The sequence below is a fragment of the Lolium perenne genome, chromosome 3 (assembly GCF_019359855.2).
Source record: "Lolium perenne isolate Kyuss_39 chromosome 3, Kyuss_2.0, whole genome shotgun sequence".
Taxonomy (NCBI): domain Eukaryota; kingdom Viridiplantae; phylum Streptophyta; class Magnoliopsida; order Poales; family Poaceae; genus Lolium; species Lolium perenne.
In genome coordinates, this window is record NC_067246.2 from 36,921,473 (window position 1) to 36,937,899 (window position 16,427).

At 54.8% G+C, this 16,427-nt stretch overlaps 1 pseudogene; it reads right to left on the reverse strand.

Annotated features, from left to right (window-relative positions):
* Positions 1–1,694: 1,694 nt before the first annotated feature.
* On the reverse strand, positions 1,695–16,171 carry LOC127339062 (uncharacterized; annotated as a pseudogene).
* Between the last annotated feature and the right edge of the window lie 256 nt (positions 16,172–16,427).

The window sequence follows — 16,427 nt, forward strand, 5'->3', positions numbered from 1 at the left end:
GGAAAAATTTTGACAAAAAATTCTACATGTACATCTCCATAATATATGTGTATGCGTCAAGTTTTACGAAAAAATAATATTTTTTGTGGCCTATGTAAAAAAGAGAAAATTTATCCTGTGAAAGGCATTGTTTTCAGCACTGAATTTTGTCTTTTTTACACATGTCACATGATAAGTTCATTCTTTATGAAACGACTTTGTGAGCGCGTAGCACGTGAAGATGTACGTGCGAATTTTTTGTTTCAATTTTTTTGAAATTTAAAATATGTGTAAGATGCATTTCAAAATATAGGGAGCATATGCTCTCATGTTCCAAAACACCACTCCCTGCTGATTATATGCTATATATCCTCACCTTTTTTGCGAAAGAGGGTGGATTTATATAAATACTGCGTTCTTACAGAAAGGTCCAAGAAAAACAAGGAAATTACAAATAACTCCTTCTTCCTCCCAACCCCGACCTCGCCGGCGACCTTGACGAGAAGGCGTCGCGCCGCTGCTGACCTGCTGTCGTTCGTCGAACCTTGGATAGACGAAACCGGGCCCTGTGCAGACGGGAAGACTCCATTCACCACCCCTGGAGGGGTAACGCCGAGATCCATCGGCTCCGCTGCGCATCTTCTGTCCACCATCTTCAAGCTCAAGATCCACGCCGGATCCGGAGGGGCAAGCAAAAGCTCGGCAAATATCTTGTAGGCAGTGTTTTTTTTTCTAGGTAAACTCACTGCATACCCGACGAGGTTAACTTATCAGGAAAAGACGGATTGTAACAATGATGATCGAGAGACTAAACACAAATTGTGGACAAACAATCTAAGGGGTTTGGCTTTTCCTACAATGCTTGGAAGGAATCGTTAGAGCATCTCCAGACGCGTCCCCCAAATGACGTTTGGGGGACGGCGGACAAGAAATGAAGAAAAACGCGTTCTAGTCGCGTCCCCCAAAGCTAATTAGAGCCTCATTTTATGCCCGGCGTCCCTGGTAGAGACTCTAAAGTCTCTACGAGGAACGCCGGACACAAAAATAGTGTCCGAACGCATGCATGCAGTCTCTACTCCCCACATGTCATTCTCTTTCACACACTTTCTCTCACCTACTTTTCCCACATGGGGTGGTCCCTTCTATTAAAATGCATGCATCTGAACGCTGTTTGAGGGACGCGACTGGAAAGGGTCTCTTTTTTGTACAGATTTTTAGTCTCTCTTTTTGTCCGGCGCGGTCCTAAACGTCCCCCAAATTATTTGTGCTGGACGTTTTTTGAAGGACGCGACTGGAGATGCTCTTAGGAACCAAACTAGACGCATAAGCTGAATTAGAGGTTGCCTACAAAGCTAAGTTCTCTAGATAGAAAAATATCGCGAGAAACCAAGTACGCCCCTGTTTTCCCAGTGAGATCTCAGGCCATCTCCAGCGGCGCGACGCATTTCTGGTTTTCTGACTTTTTGCGTCCGTTTGCGTCTGGATCTTCTCCAACGGAGAGACGCATTCCGGTTTTTATTGTCCGTTGTATTTGCTGCCCAAATATGCGGCAGGTTTGCGTCGGGACGGACTGACCGCGTGACCGTTTCTCGTCCGCATGCGTCCGCTCTGTGCCAAAGCTGACCCATATGTCAGTCACTACTTTTCCCACCTACCACACTTTCCTCTCTCTCTCCCGTCTCTCTCTTCTTCTCCTCTCTCCCCAAATCATCCGACTAGAACGACGGCCATCCACATGCTCCTTCTCCTGGGGCGGCGCCGGTGGGAGGCGAGCTACGGCGGCGGCAACTGGTACATGAACGGCCGAGGAGCCTGCCGCAGCCGAGGAGCCTGCCGCAGCCGCCGCTGGCCTCGAGCTTGACGGTGCCGTAGAGATGATGGGGCACGAAATGGTGGTGGTGGTGGTGCCCGCTACCAGCAGGGGCCGGAGGATGCGGCTTGTTGTCCGACGAGCGCGCCGCCGAACTGGTCCGGCACGGCAGAGGGGTGGGAGGTGAGCACGGAGGGAGGCGACGGCGATGGGTTGTCGTCGTCGGGGATGTTGACGGTTGTGATGTCGTGTATGCTGGAGCGCCGCTTGTCCTTGCCGCCGGAGTTGAGGCGGATGAAGTACTTCTGCGCGTGGCTGGCGACCTGCGTGGGCGTGCGGGTGGTGACGAAGTTGCGGGAGATGTTCCGCCAGTCCCCGCGCCCGTACTTCTTCAGGCCCATCAAGAACAGCCTAGTGGTGAAACGAGATGGAAACAACAGATTCATCAGCGCCCAGCCAGGAACGCGCACGGCATGATCCATCGATTAAGGTGGTAATCGGGTGTGGGCTTACTTGTGCTCCTCCTCCGTCCAGGGCACGCCCTTCTTGCGCTCGTTGTCGGAGCCGCGCCCGCGCTTGCCGCCGACCAGGTAGCAGGAGCGCTTGAAGGCGAGGGCGTCGTCCGCGCCGCCGCCGTCCCAGTCCAGCGTGAACCCGGAGGCCGGGGAGCCGGTGTTGGCGTCGTAGCGGGGGAAGGGCACGAGCCCGGCCTCGATGAAGCAGACGTCGTTCTCGAGGTCGTCGTAGTGCGCCACGACGTTGGTGACCGTCTAGCCGGGCAGCACCGAGGCCACCCGCTCCCACCGGACCAGGCGCCGGCGTCGGAGCCGTGCCGCGTGTCCTAGGAACCTCGGAATCCCAGCCGTGTCCGTGCCGGCGCCGGAGGTGGAGCTGCTTGAGTCTGTGTGAGCTCCGAAGGGGAGCGGCTACAGCAGCGAGGTGGAGCTGCTTGAGTTCGTGTGAGAGAGAACGCAAGGCAGTACTACTTGTCCGCCGACGCAAAAAACACACCGCTGGAGGCACTCGACGCAAACGGACCGGTTTAATTTTTGGTGTGACCGGACGCGACCCAAACGGTCAAAATACGGACGTTTTTAGCGTCCCTTTGCGTGGTGCCGTTGGAGATGCCCTCACGCGTCGATCCACTGCTAGAAGACGAGTGTTGCTTGCAGACAGCAGACTTGGCACAGTGGGCAGCTGAACTCCGGGTCCAGTTCCCCGTTGAATAAATTCCATGACTGAAAAGGCTCAAGAAACCGCCCAGTCTGCCGGCCTGCTGGCTGCTCCTGCCGATCCAGCGGTCCGACGGGAGTTAATCCTTCCCGGGAAAGTGAGCGCGCGTACGTCGTGTCTCGTGTCTCATCAACCTCTACTCGGCTGCACAGCAAGCGTCGCTTCCAGGCGGCCACCGGGGAACAGGAGCTCTGAGGGCATCTCCAGCGGCGCGACGCAAACGGATGCTGAGGGCATCTCCAGCGGCGCGATGGAAACGGACGCTGAGCGACCGTTTTCGTCCGCCGTGACCGGAAATACGTCTGGGCCTGTTCCAGCGGGGCGACGCAAAGTGACCGGGCCGTCCGCGGAGAGCAAACCTGGCCTGCGCCAGGTGTGCGTCTCCGCGGACGCTCGGCGGTCGCACGGAGCGTCCGCTCGCGTCCCCACGGGCCCTCATGGCAGCGACCTAGGTTCGATCGGCCTCGAATTCACAACCGCCGGTGACCAACCGCCGCAATGGAGCGTCGAACCGTCGCGGAAGAGCAACCGCCGGCCTCTTCGTTTTACGCGCCGCCGTTAATCCGCGCACATTATAACCCCCACGTGTACGGTAATTCAAGTTCAACCGCCTCCTTCTTCATCCTCTTTTCTTCTTCTCCAACACCGGCACGTCATGAGCGACTACACGCTGGCGTCCGACTCGGAGAGCGAGGGCAAGTCGCCCGGATTCCTGCATTGGTGGGAATCGCCGGTGACGCCAAGCGATCCGGGCTCCACGCCCAGCTACCCTACCTCCACACCGAGTGAGGACGAGGAGGAGGGAGGCGGCAATGGCAGCGAAGGCCAGGAGGAGGACGGAGGCGGCGCTGCCAGCGACGCCGACGACGAGGAGGAGGAGGACTCCGACAGCAAGTTCGCCCGATTGGAGGCGCAGGAGGCGGCGGACGACAAGGCAGCGGCAAGGAAGAAGTCCAGGGCGCTGGCGCGGGCGGCGCGTCGTCGTCCGTTCACGACGACGAAGACGCCATTTCTTCCAGTTTCAAGTCCTCGACGGGCGTGTCGTCCTCCGGTTCCGACGACGAGGTGACAAGCAAGAGGCGGAGGAGTTTCGACGACGACGACGACGCAGGGCCTTCGAACAAGAAGGCCAAAAAATAGTTTTAGTTTATATGTTTTTAAATTTCTTCTTATTTGTATGTTAAAAATATTCGATTGGACCAACATGACATCATGAGTACATCTTTTTCGCGTTTAAAACTTGATCATTCAACTATAAACTGTAAAGAAGTAGCACAAAAAAAACAGTTGCATGTCCAAAATGCGTCAGACCGCTGGAGGTAGCCCCCGACGCAAACGGACATTTCGCCCCTTGCGGTCATTTTGGCGTCCGCGGGGCGACGCAAACGGACGCTCGCGACCACTTTTGAGCGTCCGAAATGCGTCGCCCCGCTGGAGATGCCCTGAGCGATCGTTTGCGTCCGCTTTGACCGAAAATGTGTCTGGCACCCTCTCCAGTGGCGCGACGCAAAGTGACCCGACAGGTTTGCGTCTCGGCAAAGTGTCCGCTCGCTTCCCCACCGGCCCCGCCTGGCAGCGAGTCTGCATCGAGGGCATCGATTCAGGCGGTTAGCGCTTCCGCGTCTGCGCCGCAGCCTTCGCCATCAATGGTGCGGCTGCCTGTTCTGCACGCGCACTGGCGGGCGGCGACTGGGCTTCTGCGGCGCTTTCAGTAGCATCGTATCCCGCGCGCGGCCGCCCTTAAAAGTCCACCGGCCGCGTCGCTCCTTCGCCCACACCTCCACTCGCACCACCACCGCCACAGCGCCATGGGGAAAAAGAATGACTTCGAGGCCTCCGGCAGCGGCAGCAAGAAGATCCCGCTCCCCGTCTCGGTGGGGAGGCTTATGCACGGCAAATGGATGTCGTGCGACGACGCCTGGTCCGGCGTGCAGCTGCCTGGCGGCTCAGCTGCCGCCGGGTGCCCATCCCTCCAGTACCTGCGCGCGAGCCTGATCGGACCGCGGAGATCCGGCGCAGGAGGTGGTATCTGCCGGCGGACCTCCGCGCCGATCCGGCGTACGCCATCGACTCAGAGCTTTGGCGTACGTACCTGACCACGGAGACGGACAGGAGACGAAGGGCTGGCTTCATGGGCGACAGAGATTATCCCTTCGGCCCTGCACCGCCGGCTCGTCGTCGCCAGCGCCGACGCGCCAGCGGCGTCGACGGGCGTCGACGCGACGCGAGACGCAAAGACAACGACGCCGACGACCGCGAGGACGACGACGAAGCCTACGCCGCGTTCGACGACGACGACTACATCGAGGCGCTCGCGTACCATAGCGAGGAGGTGAAGGACGACAGCGACGCTACGTCGCTGTCATCTTCCACGAATGGCAGCAGGCCATGGCGGAGGGCCGGAACTTCGAGTTCCCGGAGAACATGACGGACGTCGAGATGGCGAAGGTCGCCGTCCTCGTTTCTGAGTACGACGCGCCTATGCAGCCGCCGCTGCCCCGCTACGCCACCGCCGTCATGCCGCCGCCGGGCCTGTCGGCGGATGAAGCACTTCGACAGGCGCTCCTGGAGTCGGCGGCGCCTCCTCCACCGCCGCCACAGCCTTATCCCTGGGCGTCTCCTCCACCGCCGCCACAGCCTTATGTCTGGGCGCCTCCACCGCCGCCACAGCCGCAGCCCTGGGCGCCTCCACCGCCGCCACAGCCGCAGCCTCCTCAACCTCGAGCACTAGCGGCGCGCCCGGTGTACGCTCCCCCGGATGGCTACTGGTCGTGGCTCATACCGGAGCTCATCGTGCTCGACAGCGACGAGGAGCAGCAGCACAGCGACGATGAGCAGCAGTAGGCGTTTAGGTTTTTTTTATGTTTTAAGTATGTAAATTATGTTTCATGCTAAAAAAAAGGATTCGTCCTAAAAAAATGCGTCATGCCGCTAGAGCCACCCCGACGCAAACGGACGCGCGTTCGATTTCGACCAAAAGAGCCGACGCAAACGGACGCACGCGGACGCTAAAATTGTCGCGCCGCTGGAGATGCCCTGATGCAGCCGGACAGCCGATGCATGCGCTGAGGGCATCTCCAGCGGCGCGACGCAAACGGTCGCTCACGTCCGCTTTGGTCGTAAATGTGTCTCGCACCCTCTCCAGCGGCACGACGCAAAGTGACCGGGCCGTCCGCGGAGACGCAAACCTGGCCCAAATATGCGCCAGGTTTGCGTCTCGGCGGACGCTGCGCGGACGCGCAAAGTGTTCGCTGCGGTCTCCACCGGGCCCGCCTGGCAGCGAGCCTGCATGGAGGGCATCGCTTCCGCGGCCATCGCTTCCGCGTCTGCGCCGCAACCTTCTCCATTAATGCCGCAGCTTCCTGTTCTGCACGTGCACTGGCGGGCGGCGGCTGGGCTTCTGCGCCGCCTTCAATGGCATCGTATCCCGTGCGCGGCCGCCCTTAAAAGTCCAGCGGCCGCGTTGCTCCTTCGCCCACAGCTCCACTCGCACCACAACCGCCGCTGCGCCATGGGGAAGAAGAACGACTTCGAGGCCTCCGGCAGCGGCAGCAAGAAGGTGGCGCTCCCCGTCACGGTGGGGAGGCTCATGCACGGCAAATGGGTGCCGTGCGACGCCTGGTCCGGCGTGCAGCTGCCTGGCGGCTGGCGGCTCAGCTGCCGCCAGGTGCCCATCCCTCCAGTACCTGCGCGCGAGCCTGAGCGGACCAAGGAGATCCGGCGCAGGAGGCGATATCTGCCGGCGGACCTCCGCACCGATCCGGCGTACGCCATCGACTCGGAGAGTTGGCGTACGTACCTGTCCACGGAGACGGACAGCAGACGAAGGGCTGGCTTCATGGGCGACAGGGATTATCCCTTCGGCCCTGCACCGCCGGCTCGTCGGCCGGAAAGCGCCGACGCGACGTGAGCAGCCGCAGCACAACGACCGCGAGGACGAGGACGAGGACGACGAAGCCTACGCCGTGTACGACGACGACGACTACATCGACGCGCTCGCGTACCATAGCGAGGAGGTGAAGGACGACAGCGAGGACTACGTCGGCCTCGTCTTCCACGAATGGCAGCAGGCCATGGCGGAGGGTCGGAACTTCGAGTTCCCCGACAACATGACGGACGACGAGATGGCCAAGCTCGGCCTCCTCGTCTCCGAGTACGACGCGCCGCTGTGCACCGTCGCTGCCCCGCTTACGCCACCGCCGTCATGCCGCCGGGCCTGTCCGCGGATGAAGCCCTTCGACAGGCGCTGCTTGAGTCTGCGGCGCCTCCCCCACCGCCGCCACAGCCTTGGGCGCTCCTCCACCGCCGCCACAGCCTTGGGCGCCTCCCACCGCCGCCACAGCCTTATGGCTGGGCTCCTCATCCGCCGCCACAGCCGCAGTCCTGGGCGCCTCCACCGCCGCCTCAGCCGCAGCCTCCTCAACCTCGAGCACCGCGATCGCGCCCGGCGTACGCTCCCCCGGATGGCAACTGGCCGTGGGACATACCGGAGGTCATCGTGCTCGACAGCGACGAGGAGCAGCACGGCCACGACAGCGACCAGTAGGCGTTTTAGGTTTTTTTTTATGTTTGCAAGTATGTAAGTTATGTTTCAGTTTTTGTAAATTATGTTTCAGTTCAAAAAAATGATTCGTCCTAAAAAAAAATGCGTCATACCGCTGGAGCCACCCCGACGCAAATGGACGCACGGACGTTTTCGACCAAAAGAACTGACGTAAACAGACGCGCGCGGACGCTAAAATGCGTCGCGTCGCGCCGTTGGAGATGCCCTGACTGCGAGCCCCGAGCCGGCAGCACGGCACGGCACCGCAGGCGCAGGGCAGAGAGGAAAGGACACGCCCTTTCCCCTGCATGTGTAGCAGCAGTGCCACCAGCCGATCGAGCTGACTGACCGGTGTCATTCCTAGAGCAATGCTAGCACCGCAAGCAAGAGCAAGCAAGCCGCCGTATCACCGCGACGGCGATCAGACAAGACATGCATGTCCTGTTCGTCTATGTACCACGAGTTCTCCACGGCGCGACCTCGTCGTCGTCATCGGTGGCCGCCGTTGTCCTCGTCGGGCGCGAATTCGCGTACCTCCATAGTCGCCAGCCACGCCTCGCGCTCCTAGGCAAGGAAGGTTTGCTAGAAGTCGTACATACGTCTGCCGGAGCCGAGGGATGCGGCCGGGCCGCTCCGCTTCTAGCGGCGGTCCGTGAGTCAGCGCAGCACCGTAGTGCGGTGGAGGTGCAAACCGCGGGAAGCGACACGTTTCGTTGTGGCACTCCAACACGCAGACGTACTGCCAGTTGCGCTTCCATGCATGGGAAGGCTGGTGGTGCCTCGCTGCAGCGGATTGTGGCCCGATGAATTCTGCCGCGCGCGGAAGCGGTGGTAGATTTTGGGAGCGTTCCGGTAAGGACCGGCAACGGTGGCGAAGTGAAAGATTGATGCACTTGTCAATTAAACTAAAAAATTAAATTGAGAGATAAGGTTGGTCATTGCACGCTAACACTCCTCCTCATATCTATGCTCTTTTTTTGAAGTCTTGACGTGCGCAGCGGGAACAGGGCAGGTCCCAATATTCGCTTTTTTTTATTGCTTTTGTTGGGTATTAAACCCTCAACCTTTGTTTTCAGTTGTATGCACCTATCTATCGGTCCAAACTAATGGAAAGAGACTAGTCAGTGTTTTTATATTTAATACTCTCACTCATGCCTAGGCTATTTTAGTCCTTAGCGTTGGTTCGGCGTGGACCGTAAAATCTTTTTTTCTTTTTGTTTTTAATACTGCGTGCGCAGAGTCTTGAATTTGAAACCTCTTGGCTCTGATACCATAAAAGATTGATGCACTAGCTAATTGAACCAAAAGTCCAAACTGAGAGAGAGGGTCAGTCATTACACTCTAACACGAAGAACCCGTCTCATGATCATTCGTCGTCTTTTTCAACCGGGACGACATCTTCCTCGCGACATTGGCAACGATGGTTTGCTGGTGGCAATAGCGCTGGTCATAGGAGTGGGAGAGTATAAGTAGCCATGGTTATCAATGTTTGTGCAGCTTCGAGTGCCATCGACATCATTATCGGTGTAGGAGTTGAGTCGGCAGTCCTTCATCGACGGCTTTGATGGCCATGGCTGCTGCCGCCGGCTAGCCTTCCGACATCAGATCGCATCCATGTGAGCCCACAAGAGGACAATGCGTTGTCCGCGACATGTCCGCTCACACACATCCGTTTCTTAAATTTGGTAGACGGATGGATCGGGTCGGACAGGTCGACCTATTCGGGTCGCGTCGATGGCGACTGCGCGATCGATCCTCCTGTCTACGCAGATCGGTTCGGATGAGGCAGAACCGTTTTGGTCATGCCGATAGGGATGCCCTTCTACACACTGTTTTAGAGCATCTCCAGTCGCGTCCCTCAAAAAACATCCGGCACGAATGATTTGGGGCACGTTTGGGACCGCGTCGGACAAAAAGAGACCAAAAATCTATACAAAAAAGAAGCCCTTCCCAGCCGTGTCCCTCAAACAGCGTTCGGATGCATGCATTTTAATAGAAGGGACCATACCATGTGGCAAAAGTAGGTGAGAGAAAGTGTGGAGAAAGAGAATGGCATATGGGGACTAGGGGTTGCATGCATGCATGTGGACGGTGTTTTTGTGTTCGGTGTCCATAGAGTCTCTACCGGAGACACCGAACACAAAATGAGGTGCTATTTAGCTTAGGGGAACGCGACTGGACGACTTGATGAAGCGTGAAGCACACGTCCGTTGGGAACCCCAAGAGGAAGGTGTGATGCGTACAGCAGCAAGTTTTCCCTCAATAAGAAACCAAGGTTATCGAACCAGTAGGAGATGAAGGCCACGTGAAGGTTGTTGGTGAAAGAGTGTAGTGCGACGCAACACCAGAGATTCCGGCACCAACGTGGAACCTCCACAGCACAATCAAAATACTTTGCCCCAACTTAATAGTGAGGTTGTCAATCTCACCGGCTTGCTGTAAACAAAGGATTAAACGTATGGTGTGGAGAATGATGTTTGTTTGCAAAGAACAACAGAGAACAATGATTGCAGTAGGTTGTGTTGACGTGCATAAAGTAGATTGCCTAGCCCTTTCCATCAGTTCGGACTTTTGGTTCAAGTGGCTAGTGCATGAAGCTTAACATGGTATCAGAGCCCCAGGTCTCGAGTTCAAATCCTGGCTTTCCCAATTTATTCGAAAAATTATCTCCTCTCCCCGCCGCCTCTTTCCTGCCGTATGTATCCGGCCTTCCGCTGCCTCTTTGCCTCTCTATTGTCTTCTCGTCTTCCCATCACACGTGAGAGGGGGTGTTGACGTGTATAAAGTAGATTGCCTAGCCCTTTCCATCAGTTCGGACTTTTGGTTCAAGTGGCTAGTGCATGAAGCTTAACATGTTAAGCTTCATGCACTAGCCACTTGAACCAAAAGTCCGAACTGATGGAAAGGGCTAGACAATCCACATATACACTTCACAACACCCCCACTCGCGTGTGACGGGAGAAGAGAAAGTCAACACGTGAAAGAAGAAGAGCACACAGAGGGGGGCAACAGCAATTTTTAGGCTTAATTGCGAAAACCATGTAAGAGGGGGGCAACAGCAATTTTTAGGCTTAATTGCGAAAACCATGTGAAAGCCAGGATTTGAACTTGAGACCTGGGGCTCTGATACCATGTTAAGCTTCATGCACTAGCCACTTGAACCAAAAGTCCGAACTGATGGAAAGGGCTAGACAATCCACATATACACTTCACAACAGGTTGTATTTCAGATGTAAAAGAATGGACCGGGGTCCGCAGTTCACTAGTGGTGTCTCTCCAATAAGATAAATAACATGTTGGGTGAACAAATTACATTTGGGCAATTGACAAATAGAGAGGGCATAACAATGCACATACATATCATGATGACTACTATGAGATTTACTTAGGACATTACGACAAAGAACATAGACCGCTATCCAGCATGCATCTATGCCTAAAAAGTCCACCTTCGGGTTAGCATCCGCACCCCTTCCAGTATTAAGTTGCAAACAACAGACAATTGCATTAAGTACTGTGCGTAATGTAAACAATACAAATATCCTTAGACAAAGCATTGATGTTTTATCCCAAGTGGCAACAGCACATCAACAACCTTAGGGGTTGCTGTCACTCCCTCAGATTCAATGGAGACATGAACCCACTATCGAGCATAAATACTCCCTCTTGGAGTTACAAGTATCAACTTGGCCAGAGCCTCTACTAGCAACGGAGAGCATGCAAGATCATAAACAACACATATATGATAGATCGATAATCAACTTGACATAGTTTTCCATATTCATCGGATCCCAACAAACACAACATGTAGCATTACAAATAGATGATCTTGATCATGATAGGTGATGTCTACGGGAGCTTCTATTCTTGTAGACAGTGTTGGGCCTCCAAGAGCAGAGGTTTGTAGAACAGCAACAAGTTTCCCTTAAGTGGATCATCCAAGGTTTATCGAACTCAAGGAGGAAGAGGTCAAAGATATCCCTCTCATGCAACCCTGCAACCACAAAGCAAGAAGTCTCTTGTGTCCCCAACACACCTAATATGTGCACTAGTTCGGCGAAGAGATAGTGAAATACAGGTGGTATGAATAAATATGAGCAGTAGCAACGGCGCCAGAAAAGTGCTTTGCCCAGGACTGGCGTGTGGTTGATGGTGGTAATATTGCGGACAATACAGATGCAGTAAAACAGTAAACAAGCAGCGATAGCAGTATTGGAAACAAAGCCTAGGAATTATACTTTCACTAGTGGACACTCTCAACATTGATCACATAACAGAATAAATAGATAGATGCTAGACTCTACACTCTCTTGTTGGATGATGAACACCACTAACTGTGTAGGATTACACGAACCCTCAATGCCGGAGTTAACAAGCTCCACAATATTCGATGTTCATATTTAAATAACCTTAGAGTGCATGACAGATCAACATAACCAAACCAAGTACTAACATAGCATGCACACTGTCACCTTCACGCTACGAAAGGAGGCATAGATCACATCAATACCATCATAGCAATAGTTAACTTCATAATCTACAAGAGATCACAATCATAGTGTCGTTGCCTATTCGACGGTACCTCGGAGGAGGGATCCTCACGAGGGGGAGAAGAAATAGGGGCCATAGGGCGGAGACCACTCGGGACGGTGGTACGTGATTTACCCAGCTTCGGAACACCTGCACGATGACAGGGCCTACTGCTGCTTGTCTGGAATTATCTGGGCGCTTTCGCGATGTTACAATGAGTTGTGGTCCTGCCTCTAGGGCTCCCAGGATCCGGCTTATAAAGACGCACGGATCTAGGGTTTACACGGAGAGTACTAGCCGGAATACAAGTCGCCTAACTACGGTACAAAGTCTTGCCGTGTACATCAAGGATCCGCCCTTCCTCTTAGTACGTGCTGGATCCGGATACTTCATGGGCCTTCACGGATCCGGCCTCCTTCGTAGGTCGGTTGGGATCCGGCTTCCTGTTCCTGGGCTGGACTTCATCCTTCAGGATCAACAGCAACTGGGCCGCCCGACGGGCCACATGCCACGTCACCTACTATGGGCCACCCGGGCTTGCCGGATCTAGGCCACGCCGTTGATATACCCATAAAGTATACCCACAACAGTAGCCCCCGAAGTTCTCCGAGATTCATCATTCCTCCGACTCTTTTCCGCTCGGAACCGAAGAGAATCTTGAAGATCTTCAAAACTTTAATTGTTTCTGGCTTCCACTATCCGGAATTCTTCTTTTCTTTTAACTTGGTAATGCAACGGAAATTTCACTTTTACCGCGCACAACTTCCTTTTTTCCCGCGCTAAATTTTCGAAGATCCGAATCTTTATCCGGAAATTTCGGGAGTGCACAGTTAAATCACCTCCACGTTGTTTTACCACTTGTTGACCTAAGACACGTGTCGATCATCCAACGGCACGACCGTTCCGTTCCCACCGTCAGATCCGGATCACGAATCTCCGCGCGAGGCCTATAAATATCCCTCGATGCGGTAACTTTTCATTCTTCACCTCATCCTCACCACTTCTTCTTCTTCCTCGCGCCACGCCGCCCATCGAATCTGAAGTCCGGCGATCTTCCGATCAGTGAGCCCCGTGCGCCGCCGTTCCAAGGCTTCTTCCGCACTGAAATCACCACGGTTGATAGGGATTTCCCCCGCGCCGCCGTTTCGTGGTCAAAGGGCGAAGTTTGCTGCAACTTCGGCGTCCTTCCTCCACCGGAGCTTCGCCGGACCGCCGCACCATTAACGGTACGTCCACCGGCCTCGTAGAAGAAAAAGTAGAGTAGAGTAGATTCCGGTTACTCAAACTAGCTTGCATGGGTGCAGCCGGAAGCATGTCGCATGGTTCTCCACTGTGCACTGGTAGTTCTCCGAGTAGCCCGAAACCCAGCACCGTGGAGCCAATCTGCCCGGATCCCATTGCATTCCTACCACCATTCGTTTCCGACATTAGGCTTGCTCAACCTTTCTCCGCCTCTTCCAGTACCGCATTAGGCCGGATTCCAACCGCTCAAGAGCTCCAAGAAGAACTCCAAGGCCAAGCCAGAATGGCAGCGAAAGTCCAGGAGGCGGAAAACAAGAAAGCTTCCAAGGCCCGGAGCCGCGAGGGAATGAGAGGCCAATGGTGGCCCTGTGAAACCACCGATGCGGAGTTAAGAGAGCTCCTGTTATCACCAGAATTTGACCAAGTCAGAGGTGGGCCACGATCAAGATGGGCTTGAAGATTATATACGGAGAAAATACGTAGATCGGCCTTATATGCAAAGTTGGGCTAGATTGCCCATATATCTGTAATATAATAGATCGTATCTTAGATAGAGTTTTACCCGTGCACGGTTAGGTGCACGCCTAAATTAGAAAAGTCCGCTGGACTATAAATATGTATCTAGGGTTTATGGAATAAACAACAACCAACGTTCAATCAACAAATCAATCTCGGCGCATCGCCAACTCCTTCGTCTCGAGGGTTTCTACCGGTAAGCAACATGCTGCCTAGATCGCAGCTTGCGATCTAGGCAGCACAAGCTCCACGTTGTTCATGCGTTGCTCGTACTGAAGCCTTGTTGATGGCGAGCAGCGTAGTTATCATAGATGTGTTAGGGTTAGCATAGTTCTTCGCGTAACATGCTATCGTAGTGCAACCCTTGCATGTCTAGCCGCCCTCACACCTATCTTAGGTGTGGGGGCGGCACCCCGCTTGATCATTATTTAGTAGATCTGATCCGTTACGATTGCTCCTTGTTCTACAAGGATTAGTTTAATATCTGCAATAGTTAGGCCTTACAAAGGGGTGGAGGATCCAGCGGCACGTAGGGTGTCGTTCGCTGGCCCTAAACAGGATGTTCCGGGGATCAACCTTGTGTTGGTTTTTAGGCCTTGTTTAGGATCGGCTTACGATCACCGTGCGTGGCCGCGAGGCCCAACCATGAGTAGGATGATCCGATTATGCGGTGAAAACCCTAAATCATCGTAGATCTCATTAGCTTTATCTTGATCAAGCAGGACCACCATATATTCGTGCACATCGTACGAATCATGGGTGGATCGGCTCCCTGAGCCGATTCACAGGATAACCTGAGAGCCGATCGAGGCTCGTATTTAATGTTTACGTGTATGCCATGCAGGAAACTAAGCGAGGCATCTCCATCACCTTCCTGACCAGGTATAGGTCAGGTGGCACGCCCTTGCATCAGCATCGGACGTGTGACCAGAACGCTTTGCGGGCCGTCGCTCGGAGGGATCTCAGCCAGCCGCAGCTCTAGGTTGTTCCCGGCTCTACGGTGTTGCCCGTCGCTGCCCGCCGGTGGGTTTCTGACGACAACACATTCTGGCACGCCCGGTGGGACCACAAGCGCATCGACGTGACGAAGGCCGTGTAGTAATAACATTGGGGTTGACCCCCGAAGATCTATGTAAGGATATTACAAAGCCTTCAGGGAGCGCTTCGATCCAGCGAATCGGCTAAAATTATCCTCACCACACGGTCGGCTTGGGTTCAAAGATGATCTAATGAACGGCGGCCACGTCGGCTACACGAATCCCAACGGGGCCGACGTGCAAATACAGTGCCTTGGCGTGATACAGAGCCGATATCTGCAGTCACCTGACAGATTCGGCTCGGGGGAGGCACATGATCAGCGGACAGACGCATGGGCAAGGAATGTCAGGAGCCGACGGAAAATCGGCCAATAAAAAAAAAGTACATCTCAGCGAAACCTCATCTGTCTCTGAAGGCCCTACCGAAGAAATACGCCGAGGGCGAGAAGGGCGTCAACACGGATGCGATCCGCCTCAGCGATCTCAGCCTCGTCATCCTCGTCCTTACCCGTCACCAGCTGATTGCTCAGGGTACGAATTTCAGCCAGATCGGTCTTCAGATCGGCTGTGAGGCCTTTTGCTTCGTCTTGAGAACGGGCAATAAGGGCTTCCTTGTCTTGGATGAGCTGTTTGGTCACCCTTACCTTCTCTTCAAGACTCTCCAGCTCCTTGCGCAGGGTCTCGAGTTCGGCGCGATTGGCAGAAGTGTCCGTCTTGGCGTCCAGAGCAGCCTTTTTCTCATTGAGCCGTCGACACTTTTCGGCAATATCGGCTCTCAGCGAAAGCTGGGAGCGGCGAAGAGTAATCCTTTGTCGAGCCGATTGCACCCTTGACTCAAAGACCGACAGGGTAACAGCGGGCCAGAGCTTCACTTGCAGTGTCATAGGGAGATGGGGCTGGATGTCCTCGAGGATGCCTTTGGCTTCCTCGGAATTTTCAATCAGAGTCTCAGTTGAGGCAGAAAGCAAGTCTTTGAGACGCTGGAGCGGACCATGGACCGTACTAGGACTCGGCTCTCCGCTTGCCTTGGGAGGAGTGGGTTCGATGGATTCTGGATCGAACGTCAGCAAGCTCGAGAGATCACAACCCTGATAGAGCAAACAAAGTGAGTTAGCATGCAAATGAAGAAATTGATGGAGCCAAGGAGGAGGGGCATACCTCTCCCATTGTAGGAGGAACAGCCGATGTCGTGACGATCAGCTTTTCTATGGACTGAGATGGGTCAGCCACTTGGGCAGCCGCGATCGCCGAGGTGGCTAGGTCCAGGGTGGCGGACGGCATCGGTATCTCCTCAGCGTCTCCGCTAGAAGTTTCTTCGGCCTGCAAGAGGAAGTGATTAGCCGATCCACCCATGACGATGGGAAAGCATGAAGTATGACCGGGGAGATAATTACGTTTGACACCTCCTGGCTTGATGGAGAGGCTCGTGGATTCTTATGAGCCCTTTTGACGCAGCGACGCTTCGTGCGTGACCCCGATCTGGTCGGGGCTTGGGGAGCAGGAGGTTCAGTGATCGACCTTTTCTTGGAAGCCGGCG